Source organism: Parasteatoda tepidariorum, chromosome 5 (assembly GCF_982258835.1).
Source record: "Parasteatoda tepidariorum strain Cologne lab strain chromosome 5, Ptep-v5.0, whole genome shotgun sequence".
Lineage (NCBI taxonomy): Eukaryota > Metazoa > Arthropoda > Arachnida > Araneae > Theridiidae > Parasteatoda > Parasteatoda tepidariorum.
Genome location: NC_141759.1, coordinates 56,809,763 through 56,822,291, shown reverse-complemented (window position 1 = coordinate 56,822,291; position 12,529 = coordinate 56,809,763). Strand labels below are relative to the sequence as shown.

The window sequence follows — 12,529 nt, the reverse complement described above, 5'->3', positions numbered from 1 at the left end:
ATGACACCATCATTTTTTATGTATAGTTAGGAACTATAAATCTCATTCCTTAAACTTAAGACAAATTGTCTTACCCACCATGTCACATCAAAAATTCAAAAAATGTAGACACAAGATGTCCTATAAATATTAGTACAGACATAAAAGGGAAGTAGGGCGTTCATGAAGAATCACGTTACAACCTATGACTAGAAATGGCATCATACGCTGCTAAAGGTGCGTTCCTATTATGAATGGTTTCTATGTGTGCTTTTCAAGAGATTATTCTTAATTTTATGCTTTCTTATAATTATTGTCGAAAATTGCATTCTTAGGGGTTCAATATTGCTCAATAAGTTTTAAATTTGTTAAAATATCGCCAATTTAGATCAAAATATTTTAATTGTTAACGCACATTTGTCCGCATAATAAAAATTCTTCATTTCACAGTCAATCATTTGTAGCCCAATGACGGAAATTCTTCATTTCATAGTCAATTACCAGTTGCCAAATAGCGAAAATTCGCCATTTCTCAGTCAATCACCAGTAACCAAATAGCGGAAGTTCTTCATTTCATAGTCAATCACCAGTAGCCAAGTAGTGAAATTTCGCCATTTCTCAGTCAATCACCAGTAGCCAAATGACGGTGATTCGTCATTTCACAGTCAATCACCAGTAACCAAATAGTGGAAGTTCTTCATTTCACAGTCAATCACCAGCGAAATTTTGCCATTTCTCAGTCAATCACCAGTAGCCAAATAGCGAAAATTCGCCATTTTTCAGTCAATCTGCAATTTGTATATTGCAGTAAATAATTTATTATCAAAAAATGTCGTCCTTTGGTCTATGACGGTATAAATAATAGTGCTGTGTGAATATGTCTTAATTCATTCTGGTAAACATAAATAACTTGGTTCTCAAAAATAAATCTTAAAAAAGAAGAAATTGCAATGAAATTTTCTTTTTGAATAAGCTACGTCCCTATTGGGCTAAGAGCTTAGCTCCCAATTACCTGAAACCCTTCCGGTTTTGGAATCCCATTTTATGAAAGAAAAAGTGCTATCGATGAAGTGGTTGTTTCTTTTTGTTCTATTCCAAATAAAAAAATTAACAATAGATTTATGTACCTCTTATAGAGTAAATTTTTTTCTCCAAGTTCTAATGGGGCAGAATCTATATTAGTTAACCACTCATTCCACATTTGGCAGCTATTTTTTTGATCAGCACGTGTGATGATGCATGGTGGTGTAACAATGGCCAAGGTTTTGGAATTTTTTGGTCTAAGCACCCACACATTCGTTTCCTTTGATGCTTCAAAGCACTGGCTATGCAGCCGATTGAATAAATTCATTTATTGTTGAGATGATGGTATGCTCTCTGTTCTATGTGGCTTCTAAGGCCATCTGAAAAAGTGATCAGTAAAACTTTTGCTTAAAAGTTATCTAAGTATAAGACATGAGCTTTTTCTCATTGCCAAAAGAGATAATGAAATCAGACGCTATCAGATTCTTCCTCAGAAAAAGATCCAATTCCTTTTGGAATTGGATCTTTCTTCTCTTTGAACTATCAATTAGATAACAAATTAAGTATTTATATTTGTTAGGATATTCGAAATTTTTATTAATGTTGATGTTGTTAATTTACGTCGCACTAGAGCTGCACAATGGGCTATTGGCGACGGTCTGGGAAACATCCCGGAGGATGATCCTATGACATGCCATCACAATTTTGATCCTCTGCGGAGGGGATGGCACCCCGCTTCGGTAGCCCGACGACCTGCGCCCGAAGTCGAGCACTTTACGGTAGCACAGATTAACGAAAATTTTTATTAAGATATGCTTTTATATTGTTAAATAACTACTTTCTACCATCACCACCTTCGGCAATAGAATCAATTAAAACGCTCCGATATAAAAAGTTATAAAACAGTACTGCTATATTCGTATGTTCCTGTTTCCAGACGCTTCTTTACAATACAAGGGTTGGAGAGCCGTGGTGGCTCAGGAGTGAACCCGGGCTCTCGCCAGTGAACCCGGGTTTGAATCCCAACAATGGCTGGTCAATACAAATCCTTCAGACCACAGAACGCTCGCGCCGACCACACTGCTGATGTAAAATAGCCTCAGTGGTCAAAGGATCATGGGTTAAAGTCCACTTGCCACCACACTGACCTAGGTAGGTTTTCGTAATTTTCCTCTCCCTTTAACGCAAATACGGGTTAGTTCCATCAAAAAGTCCTCCACGAAGGCCATTTTCTCCCAATACTTGATCCAGGAATTCCCTTGTTTTCTGAATTGGGTTCAAAATTACAAGGCTACTGAGTTGAACATTTGTAGTCGTAAACTCAGAATTGAGTCTGCTGTTCTACGACGGTTATATCTCCATTGTAATTTTTACTCTTAAAATTATTTAAAGCAATAAACATTTTTAAAAATTTTAAAACTGTTTGATTTATAAAAAGTTTGTAATTGTGTTTTAAAACAATTGTTGTTTTTTCCCCATTGGTATAAAGCTTTTTCAACGAAATCCAAGATTTGTGGTTTGTAAAGCTGTTGATAAGGTCATTTTGCAATAACGACCTTCATTTGTAATTAAAAGTTGCGGTCAAAATTTTGAATGATTACATTCGTTAAAGAAAATTATAACTGAAGGATGTTTTCAATAGTCGAGAGCGAATAAACCGAATCTGGTCACTGAAAACAGTAATTAATAAACCGAATAAAAAAATTGTACTATCGACCTGTACTATTCACTTTTTCATTGTAACTTAGAATGTTATCAAATGAAGAAGAGCAAAATTTAATAAGTTTCAGGTAGAATAGTGTTTACAAATGATAACAATAAGATTAGAAGAAGACCAGAAAATTGTTTATAACAAAGTGATAAAATGAAATAATCTTATGTATTTATGTACATGGTTAAATTCGAAGTCAATTCGGAATAGAATTTAGAGATAAATTTTAAAACATAAATTAAAACTCGTTTTACTTCAGATATGTCAAGATCTTGCTATTGCACAAACTTTTTAATAAAGATATTGTCAGAAAACGCTAAAGGAATGATATTTTCGAACACCCTATGCAATAAGAGGTTAACCATTTTTAGTGGTGGAACAAATAAGAATTTTTTATTTCTTTTATAATGGAATAAAAAACAAAATTTTGAAAGCTATCTCTTTAATATACAAATAGTGAACTGTAAAAAAAAAAAAAATCCAATTAAAAATGGTGCGATGTGAAACAAAACGGTGTTAAATGGAATTAAGAAAAAGGACATAATCCATAATATTTATTTTAATATTCAGATTTAATGAACTAAGTACTAATCTTGATTGTCCAAAGGAGTGACTCCAAATATGTTAATTCATTAGTGTAGGCGATACTTTAACCAACGATGTCAGACACAAAAATGTTTTTCTCTAAATAAACATGCAGTTTCTTTTTTCTACAGATTTGGATTTCTTAGGGGATAGAGCGCTCGCCCCCAATTAGGTGACCCAAGTTCGAATTCCCGTGTGGCTGGTTGGTATGAATTTTGTTCTCGGCTCGCACTAGCCACAGTTCTGACGCAAAATATCCTCAGTGGTAGACGAATCATAGGTTAGAATTCTTGATTCAGGAGTTCCCTTGTTTTCTGGGTTGGGTTTACAATTACAAGGCTGCGATGTTGAACATTTTTAGTCGTCAACTCAGAATTGAGTCGGCTGTTCAACGCCGATTAAAATATAATTATAATATCGAAATATCTGGAAAATATGATTCTTCTAGTTTAGTTAGGAGAGCGGTTAGGAGGAGAGTTTTAACCTCCTTAATGTTAATTTCACTTCTCGTGTATTTCGCTATAACTAGAGCAGTTTTTAGGTGAATCAAAATATTCTTGAACACAATTACAAAATTCGTTTATCAAAAGAAAACTCCATATAAAAATTACTAAGATGCAGTTGTCATCATTTAAAGAGCTCATCTTAGAAATGTTATTCAATTGGTGTATTAAACTTTCGAAATTAACTACAAAAACACACTTTCTGTGAAACCTTTTTTTATGAATTTGAATTCTTATCTCCAATGATGTGGGTAAGATATCTGAAATGCATGGTTTCAATAATTAAATCAGGACTATGGTCGAAAGGTTGATCAAAACTAAAAGACATATATCGACACATATAATAAAGCTTAAATAATTCCATTATTTATTTATTAATTATGATTTGCAGCCGTAGCTTCAAGAAGAAGATTACGGATACCCTCATATGTGACCTATGATGTTCAGCGCCAGCTGATCGTTTGTAAACAAAATGGCGTTAAAGTTGAGCTAAGTTTCTCCACTTAATTTCGAATGTTAATTAACTGATGGTAAATTAAATACAGCGCCTTATCGCACATCGAATTAATTGAATTATAATTATTTCTCGTATTGGTCTTTTACTTAACTTAGCTTTAATATTTGTTTATGTATTTTATTGTTATTGTGATAGATTTTTGTTTTGTGTACCTGGCAACTTCGATGCATGATTAGTTTGTTTATGTTCTTCATGTTTTTTCGCCTGTCTTTGTGTTAAGTAAGAAATATATAATGATAGAATTGAAATCCTTGGGAAAGAATCTTTGTCTAAGAATATAGAATGTGTCAATTTAGAGAATTGATACTTGACGAACTTGGCTTACTCGAAATAGAATGGAAAGAACAGTTGCTAACGTAAACAAATGCCACGTTTCAACAACCAATCGGGATGGAGATACCCACATTAGGTTACATGCAGACATCCCATTAGGTTAAGCAAAAGTAGCTCATCCCATCAAAATAAACACTTACCATATTCAGCATCATTTGACATGATACAGTTGCTCGAAATACCCACTCATGATACTCAAAATTTACCACAATCAAGCGATTTTCTCCGATACTTATCACTTTCGAGGTGTTGTAAAAAATCTATTTCTACTGTATATTTTATAAAATTGTACAGTATTAATAGGTACCAATTAATTATACTGACATTGGTATTTTTGTACCTATATTAATATATTTGCTATCTATTAAAACTGTACTAATTACCATAACGCCAATAGTGTCAATTACTGCTGTTACCTAAATTAATTAAGCATCATATGCGTCAATAATAGTATAGTGAGCCGTGGTGGCTCAGAGGATAGAGCACTCGCCTTCCAACGAGATGATCCGGGTTTGAATCCCGGCGACGGTTGGGATTCGAATTCTTCACCCAGCTTTCACTGACCACAGTACTGACGTAAAGTATCTTCAGTGGTAGACGGATCATAGGTTAGAGTCCCCTTGCTATCAGGCTAACCGTGAGAGGTGTTCGCGGTTCACGGTGTTCACGGTGTTCGCGGTTCACGGTGTTCGCGCAAGACAAATATTTATTACTAATTCGTCTTGAAATAATTGAAAACATTTTAAAGAATAAAGTATTACAGTTTTTGCACTATGTTTGAGCAATCAAACATTGTGCAAAAATTGTAATGATAAATTAAAGATAAAAAACATTTAATGATAAAAACAAAATGATTTTTTAACGATAAAAAAACAAAATGATTTTTTAACGATAAAAAGCAAAATTAATCGTTTAAAATATTTGCGATAAAATATAATCGCCGCGCAACCAACTACTACGCTTCTTGCGAAATATCTTATAGAATGGTAGACATTTAAATTTAAAAACTAAAGCCTTCAGAATTTTTGGTAATTTTTCCAACATTTTAAAAGTTTCATTGCGTGAGAGCGGTATCAAAGTGGTGTTTAATATGAACTTATGATATTTTTATGAAGTGGTGTGAAAAATTCCTTTAAATCATATTTATAAAGCATAGAAGCATACGTTAAAACATAAACTACCACTAATAGACATTTTCTGCAAAAGCGTTGGAAGTTGGAAGTCCTGTATAATCGAACAAAACATGAATCGAAATCAAAACCTTCTTGAGGTAATAAATGACTGCGATCTGAGTTTAATTGCAAAATATTTACTGGTCACCATCATCGTAGCAAAGAATATAGAACGAAGTCTTCTCTTCAAAAACGTAACTAATGCGGGGTTAAGCTCAGTATGGAGTGCTGCACCAGAAAACAACCTACAGTTAGAGCAACTTACTCAGATGTAGCAGAGCATCGTGTGTACCAAGATTTAGCGCAGCAGAAAAGTGATTGTCAGATGGAACTTCACCTGAACCTGAGTTTGGATAGCTACTAATTTTTAATAGATTTCATATTAAATGGTTCTTTCACTAATTAGTTTGCCTTCATAGTGGTCTGATCGGACTACCTACAAAAATCGTGTGGAGGCTGTCAGTTATAGGAGGCGTTGGCTGGTCTTGCATCAGAAAGGTTTGGTTTCGAATCCCGGACAAGGCATGGATGTCCTTTCATTCTTTGTAATATCTGTCCTTACTGTGGGAGCAACGTTGACCCATTTATATGTTGCCCTTGAAACAGTGACCAACAATTCTGCCCTAATACGCTTGAATGTCAGCCCAGGTGGGCATTGGAAAAAAAATATGATCAACATTCAAAAAAATATTAAACGTTAAAAACAAATTACAATTTTCGTCGAAATTGCGGATTTTTACTTACTCAAATACCTAAGTCAAAAAATAAAAGATATATTTTAAAGCTATTACCAATGTCCTATTCTTTAAAACAAAATTCCACGAATGAAAAAAAAATTCCCAAAATGGGAACGTTGCGGCCTAATCAGTTAAAAATAAATTATTTAAGGATATTAAAAACATTTGAATATTATGTAGCAAAATGGTTGCGTTTTGTTTGAAAGCCACCACGAATTATCTGGAAAAAAATTACAATCATAAAAGAACCTTGAATAAAAAGCCCGGAATTTTCGACAACACAATGATTCAATGATTAAAAAATCTACAATAGTTGTCATACAAGTTACATGTTTTATGAAAATGTGAAAATAATATTATTCCACCCGTTCATAGCTATGAATTTAAATTAAAGTGGTTTCATTTTCCTTATTTGTTATTAAAATAAAAACATAATAATAAAAAATCTTGTTAATTTGTGAAGAAAATTCCATTCGTTTTGATCGAATCACATCCACCTTACTTCCAGGTGAGTTTGACAGGTTCTGGTTGCAATCGAACGCAAACGACTTCCTCAAATTCGGTGTACGAAAGAGCTTACGTCTCTAAGTCGTCTTTTGTTTGTATTTTCATGAATAAAAGTTGTAGTCCGGTTTATTTATTTTTTTCTTTGTTTTCTGTAAGGAATATCTATTTTTATTTTTATATCTCTCCATCTTCTACAGCCTTGGAGTAATAATGTGCGGCTTTTGCTTATAAATGAAGTTGGAGTTCTGATGCTCTGTTTAATTTGTATATCGTTTGGCGGAAAGCAAAGGAATAGTTCGCAATTTTATACCCGCTATAGTTGTTTTTATTGTAATATATGGCAAATGATGTGTTCTCATAACTAAGGTAAGTAATTTTATATTTGGAACAAATTATTATAAAAATAAGATAACTTTATCTTTTTATTTCTTCTTAATTTCATAATGATTATGATTTTAGCTCATAAAAGATTAAAAAAAAGTTGGTTAATAAATCAGAATTTTAAACTTGTCGTTATTTTTGTGCGAGGTTTCATGGTACAAATGACTTTTAATTATGCATAATATTAAAAATTCTGATATTTAAATTTAAGAATTCTGTTATTCTGAAAAATATATAATAATTAACCCTTTGTTCTCGAAGATGCCTTTCTGTAACCATTCTGAATGTTAAAACTTTTACACTTTAATGTTTAGTGACCATTTTATTTAATGGTCTCCAGCTATGGTAAGTATAGGTCCAGTATATGGTAATTGTGCAAACTGTTATTTCTGTCTTGAAAACTTTTAATGGTTGCGTCGGTTTTTCTTAAACAATTAAACAGAACTGCAAGTGTAAAAGGTTAACTAAAAGAAAATTAATTTTTTTCTGTTTCTGCACAGCAATACTATATTTTTGCTGAGATACCGACTCGCTTTATGGGGAAACGTTTTCTTGCGGTTGTAACATTTATGTTTTAATATTTGATTTTAATTTAGTACATTTGATAAATGATTTTGCATATCGCAACACATAAAGAATTCAAACATCTATCTCGAAGGTGAAGCTTTAAAAATATTTTTGAAATTAATCAAAATTCTGCAAAATTTAGTAGTTTTAGTTTCTAAAATAATAAAATCTTTTTGCATAATAAAATCTCGTTGTGGAACGGACAGGTGGCAGTAATTTATAAAAAACAGATAATTTTGTAACTTACACATGTACTCCGATATTTTCAATAGTGCTTTTAAAATATATAAATAAACACAAATAAATATCATCAAGTTACAGATAACAAAGAGATATATGAAAGCAATATAAGAGAAATATATTAAAAATTATAGTATTAATCCTACTATAAGGATTGCGAGAGAACTGGAAATGGATGACTAAACGGGAATTTTCGAGGAGAAAATTGTAATTTGTGATTCGATTCTTTTTCTTTCAAAACGCTGTATATTTCTTTGTATTTGTTAACTTTGAATACTGAATGCATAAGAAAATTAATAATAATAATAATAATATATAGGTATATATATATACATATATATATATATATATATTTATACATTTATGCATATATATTTATACATCTAAACATTTATACATATATATTTATACATTTTCTTAAAATTTCTCAAGAAATGCTTAAAGGATTATTTTGCAGTTTTAGAGGTGTTTTTTAGTTCATGCAATTTTTCATGTTTAACAATAAGATTTAGATCCTTTTTAAGAGGTTTGGAGGACCTACAATAAATTACGGGGGAAAAGAAGTATTTTTTGAACACGCTTTGATAGAATATCGAGCAAAAAACTTGTATAGACTATTTTAGTCATTATTTTTAATAACAGCATAAAGTTATGTGAACTTAGAGTAAATATGCATGGCAATATGGACAATTTTATAAAAAAATTAATTTTTCCGCTTTCCTTTTTTTTGTTGCTATAACTTCATAAATATTCAATGGATATAAACAAAATATTTGGAAAAATTTAAGATTAATTACAAAATTGTTGATTTAAAATTTAGAAAAAAAATCGCTGAAAGCTGCACAAGATGTGAGTATTTTTGAACTTCTTCTATACTGCGTATGAGTAGAGAAAATGTAAAAAAGTTTTCTCATAATTTAGTAGGGAATCGTATTTAGCAACTAATGATAAAAGTTTTATTTGAATATCTTAAAAATTTTAAAAGTTTCAAGCTATTCTCTAACTAGTTTTTGCACATTTTAAAAGAAAGCTTAATGATAAGTGGATATCCACCAATTTCGCCTCATAATAAATAAGATTTATTAAAAATGTGACTGGCATTGTGGGGGATAACCCCCATAAAAGTGCGTTTTCTTATGCATGTTTTCTTTCTCCATGTAAGACAAAGCCGAAAAGAATGATCGACATTCAGTAAGTGCGTTGCTTCGATGAGTGCGCTACAACTAAGGATATTTTGTATCAGCATTATAGTCTGTGGGAGCCGAGTTCGGAATGCATATCCACCACCAATCGCTTGGATTCGAAGCCGGTTCACCTCATGGGAAAGAAAACGCTCTATCCCCTGAACCACCACTGCTCTGGGCACTGGGTTCATGTCCGAGAGTTCATCGGTTCGAACCCCGCCGGCCGAAGACTCCCAGTGTAGTAAAATGGTGACTGATGCACGTTAAATCTGTCAAGTCACTAAGTCCTCCACGTTCCCGTGACAAATCAATACTTCTGGGGGTACTGAATTGGAGATTGATCGTTCTCTGATTCAGGTCAAAATTACGATTTGTGGATGAATGAATGGATGTATGAATGGGTGTAACGTATGGGTGTGGCAGAAGTCAAATTCTTGGCCATAGATGGCGCCACTGGAAAACAAGGACAATCGCACTCCTTTGCCTTAACAGGCATAAGCCAACAACCACTGCTCTAAATTACATAGTTTTTTTATAACCGTCTATGAACAGCCGACCCTATTTTTGGGTTTACTACTACTAATGTTCAACTCCTTAACCTTGTAATTTAGAACCCAATCCAGAAGACAAGGGAACTCCTGGACCAAGAAGTGGGAAAAATTTGCCTTCGTGGTGGATGTTTTGATGGAGCTAACCAAGATTTGCTTCACATGGAGAGGAAAACCTCCCACGGTTAACCTGACAGCAAGGGGTCTCTAACTCATGATCCGTCAACCACTGATGATATTTTAAGTCAGAAATTACATAGTTTAACATGATGTAAAATTTGCTTACAAATTAAAATTTTTTAACTATTATGAAATAAACTTATAAATATTAGGTAAAAATTGTTTTTCACTTGAAGTTATCTTAGGACAAACGAGCTTCTTTATTGTGTATTAATAGTTTTTCTGTCACTTAAAAAGTTCCCGAAAAAACGAAGAAATGCGCAAAAAAATGAAAATGAAATTAATTTGACAGGGTTGAAATTAGCTTTTAAGAATTAATTTAATAAATTTCGGAAATTTCTTTATCGCTATTTATTATTTGACTGCATGATATTTCGTCAAATGTAGTTTGTTTTATGTGTTAAATAGTGTATGACGAAAATACATCTCTGAAAATTTAAGCGCTGAGGGTTAAAATATTAAAAAAAATATATGTTCGATATTTTAAGTAAAAAACTTAATTCTTATACAAAAAACTATTAAAATAAAAAAAACTTTTTTTTTTTTAAATAGCAGAATGTTGACGAAAGAAAATGTTCTCGAATCGTTTAGCTACCTCGAATCTTTTTGGAGAGATCATATTTTTATTATGTGACTGTATAACAACAACAAAAAAAAAATCATAATCACTCAATATGATCATTAATTCTCATCTACTAAAATGTATTCCTATATATTTATATGCAAAAACAAATTGATTAAAATTAGAAAACTTTTAAAAAAATGATTAGATTTCTGATACATAGATACGAGAAATTAACTTCGAATCAATGAGCTACCTTGAATCTTATCGAAATAATAAAATTTTTGTCGCGTGATTGCAAAACAAAATTCAAACCAATAACTTCAATTAGTTATTAGAATTAATTATTAGAGTAAAATTTAAAGTATTAACTTGAATATGGTGTTAACGTTTTTGCTCTGGAATTTCGTCAAATTTGGATAGTAAAACAGTATTTTAGTAATTTATAACGACGGGTCATGGAGGTTAAGGCTCCTATATGGTCAAGATTGCGCACAAACCGCATTTACCCCCAGATAATCTGGAATCCATCCATCAATGACTGGGTGAGCTTTAAGCCTCTACTGAAGATCGAATACCCAGTCCTTCACAATATCAGATACCACTAGTCATTGCGGCTAAATTCTTTTAACAACAACATATTATTTAAAATAAAGACATTTCACACAATGTCCCGTTACTAAGTAATCCTTAAATTACTAAATAATCCTTAAATTAATAAAATCCTTAAATTGCTAAATAATCCTGTGACTGAGATTATTTTGTTTCCTTTAAAAAAATAATTTTTTAGATTTATAGATATTGTTATTGTTGTTTTTAATGCTACTTGTCAAACTAGCAAGCCTGCTTGGTGAAACCGAGCAAATTTAAGGTAGAGGGTGAGTTTCTTGGTTTTCAGTGGTGCCATATATGGCCAAGAATTCGACTTCTGCCACACCATACGTCACACCCGTTTATAGGACGGATCCAGTCATACATCCAATCATTCATCTACAGATCGTAGTTTTGACCTGAATCAGAAAACGATCGATTTCCAATCCAGTACCCCCAGAGGTATTGATTTGTTATGGGAACATGGAGGACTTTTGCAACTCGAACGAACACTCGGACATGGGTTCGGCGCCCTACCGACCTGGCCATCCCGGCCATTTTTAAGATTTATAGATTTGATTGATGTAAAATTGCTGAAAGTGAAAAGCTATTATAAATAAAAACATTGTAGTTGGAGTAAATTCTGAATTTTACACTATACTAATTGCAATAGCAATTGTTATAGTGAAAAATTCATTCATTTATTCAATAGATAAAAATCTTCTTAATTTTATCAGTTTTAGTTACAACTGGAACTGGGAAAATATTGTTTTCTTCCTAAACACATCAAACAATTGTAGTAGAAAGCAACAAGTATAAAAAAAAGTACATAAAAGGTTTGAAAGAAATTTTTTTTGTGGCTACAAAGGTCAAAAACCCGACGAATTAAAATTGTGAAATCATTATACTGATGATATACAACTAAATGAAAAAGGCAAATTTCAAAACGAACTATTTTTGCTCAACCCTTTCTAGAAAGTGAATTAAAAAATAAATCACATCAACTCCTCGCCCCTCCCCCTACTCTTTGTAACATATACGTCTAAAATCATCTCGAAATTATTTTTTTTTATAGCTTCCGGAAATTTCAGCTAAAGATAAATGGTATTGTAAAGCTAAAAGATTGTTTCAAGTTCAATCTAAGTTTCTGGTTTTGTTATCATGCTTCTAGATCTTACGATAAGCGAATACGTCTTTTCTATTTTCTTA

At 32.1% G+C, this 12,529-nt stretch overlaps 1 long non-coding RNA gene across 1 annotated transcript in view; it reads left to right on the top strand.

Annotated features, from left to right (window-relative positions):
* The first annotated feature begins 7,084 nt into the window (after positions 1–7,084).
* The window catches only part of LOC139426505 (uncharacterized), a 105,728-nt gene continuing 100,283 nt past the window's right edge, over positions 7,085–12,529 (top strand). The window contains exon 1 of the long non-coding RNA XR_011637818.2: positions 7,085–7,433. This is a non-coding gene — a long non-coding RNA (uncharacterized LOC139426505). The remainder of the gene's footprint in view (positions 7,434–12,529) is intronic.